Consider the following 2,648-nt stretch of genomic DNA (forward strand, 5'->3'; position numbering starts at 1 on the left):
CAACACTGAGATTCCACCTCACCCCACAAAGAATGGCTGCTATCAAGAAATAACACAATAACAAATGTTGGCAGGGTTTGGGGAGAAAGGAACCCTTCTCCATTGTTGGTGGGAGTGCAGACTAGAGCAACCACTATGGAAATCAATAAATAAATGGTTCTTGAAAAACTGGGTTTCAACTTGCAAAAGATTAAAACTAGACCTATCTCTCACCATGCACTAAACTCAAATTGAAATGGATTTAAAGATTTAAATATTAAAACAGAAACACTAAAAAAGCTGGAAGAGTGGTGAGGGAGAACTCTTGAAGACATTGGTGTAGTAAATGATTTTATGAACAAAACTTCAGTTGCTCATGAACCAATGCAAACAATCAACAAGTGGGATGTCTTCTTATGAAAAGGCTTGTGCACAGAAAGAGAAAGAACCAATGGTGTGAAAAGACAAACCAGAATGTGGGACAAACTTTTCATCAGCTCTTCCTCAAAGGTCAACTATCTAGAGTATATTAAGAATTTAAAAAAAAGATCAGACCTTGTGGCAGCCCAGCCGTCACAACACGAACGTACCTGAGTTGGGGAGTGAGGATTGAGAAAGGAAAGAAGACGCACACCTGAGTGGAGACCAAGAGAAGTCTAGTTTATTTCTACAGAAACAGCATTTCTTGAAGGCACATTAACAGGAAGCATGAAGCGATCATCTCCATCATTTCTTATGCAAAAACAGGAATTCCTGATTTCTACAGATACCAAACCTTTGGCTATCTCTTTGAGTTCCTCCCGCCTCAGGGTAACAGATAAGCTTATCAAACAGAGTCCTTGAAAGGTAGCAAATGTTATATAGCCTTTATCAATGCCTTCATTGTAAAGGAAGAAGTTTCCTTTCAAGTGTCAAATGCCAGAGAGCCAGGATGGGCTCCCACAATTCCCCCTTTTTTATTATTTTTAGAGAAGGGAGCTTCCCAGCTCAGCAGAAAGACTGTGCCTGTCTTAGGTGAGAAATGTCCAGAGAAATCCCTTACCTGTCATCAAGCCATGAGAAGTTTAATACTCATGCTCTGTCTTAGATTGGATATTTCTCCACAATTCTCTTACCCGTCTTTGACTACCAGCCTCTGCAGCGGTTATACCATGGGTTGTGAAGGCTTGACATGTAGCTTTCTCTATTTCTATTAACATTTGTAAACCTTGATCTTCATACCAGGACTCATTAAGTTTTTACAGACATTGTTACCAAGGGAGGTTGACTCAAAACCATCACATATTGAAAGGAAGTCATCATTTCTGAAAGATCTACAATTGGTTAACTTATAATTAAAATAGCTGTTATATTCATTATCAGTTTCAATTACAATCTTTATACTTTTTACTAATAACATATAAGGAGCATTAACACAAGACATTATATTAGAGGCAATGCCAACAATATTGAAACTAAGGCTAGTAACTTTGACATCTGACCATAAACATATTTCTCCCAATGCAGCAGCAAGTTTTCAAATGTTGATTTGAGGAAAATGTGAATCTGTCCACCAAAGTCCAGCAGAAAGGCTAAGACTAGCAAATTAACTCTTCTTTGAGGTAGTGTTGATTAAAGACCAATCGAGGAATGTCCTTTTTGTCCCAGAAAAACTTCTCAATGTAGCAGTCTCATTTTCTTTATAACATAGAAACACTACTTTATAAATGACCAAGTATATTTGTATTATTCACCAGTACTGGCACGTCACGTGAATCAGATGAGACAGGATGTGGGAGGAGAGGATCTGGCATATAAGTCCAATTTTCTTGAGGATTGGCATCACATCTTGCAGGAACTGACATCAGCAGGAGTATCCACATAATGAATCAGCCTTTCTGGTAGTCATCGAGCTCCATCATATTTCCGTGAGAAAACACAAACATGCCCTCTGCCCCATATTAAAACAGGGTCAGGTCCATACCATTGGCTAGTTAAAGGATCTCTCCATTTTACCAAGGCATATGGAGAACCTTGTGGATGCCAAAATCTTTCTGCTGCTGAATGTCCATTCTTATTGATTTGTAAAAAATTTAGAATGTAAGTAGCATGATTTAAGTAATTTCTAGGTGAGGAGGGATATAATTCCCCCTTTTTTATTTTTTGGAGCTGCAGTTTCAGTGTGCCATGAGCACGTTCAATTATTCCTTGTCTTTGAGGATTATAGGGAATGCCTGTAATATGCACAGTATGCATTTGTTGGCAAAATTGTTTGAAGGCCTTACTAATATATCCAGAACCATTATCTGCTTTTATTTTTTGAGGTATCCCTAAAATGGAGAAACAATGTATACAGTGAGCAATAACATGTTTAGTAGCTTCTCCTGTTTGAGCTGAAGCAAGAATAAATCCTGAAAAAGTATCAACAACAACATGTACATAACAACATGTCCAAATTCCATTACATGAGTAACATCCAATTGCCATAGTTGATTAGGAAGCAAACCTCAAGGATTAACACCATAATGCTGAACAGAAGAAAATTGAGGGCAAGTGGAGCATTGTTTAACAATTTGTCGGCAGCTTCTCAAGGAATCTGAAATTGATATTTAAGAGTACGACTATTTTGGTGATGGAGTTGATGAGATTGATGAGCTAAATCAATTTTTGAAAATGCAATAAATTTTGTG

The sequence above is a fragment of the Fukomys damarensis genome, unplaced genomic scaffold, assembly GCF_012274545.1.
Source record: "Fukomys damarensis isolate Sample0158 unplaced genomic scaffold, DMR_v1.0_HiC HiC_scaffold_2, whole genome shotgun sequence".
Classification (NCBI taxonomy): domain Eukaryota; kingdom Metazoa; phylum Chordata; class Mammalia; order Rodentia; family Bathyergidae; genus Fukomys; species Fukomys damarensis.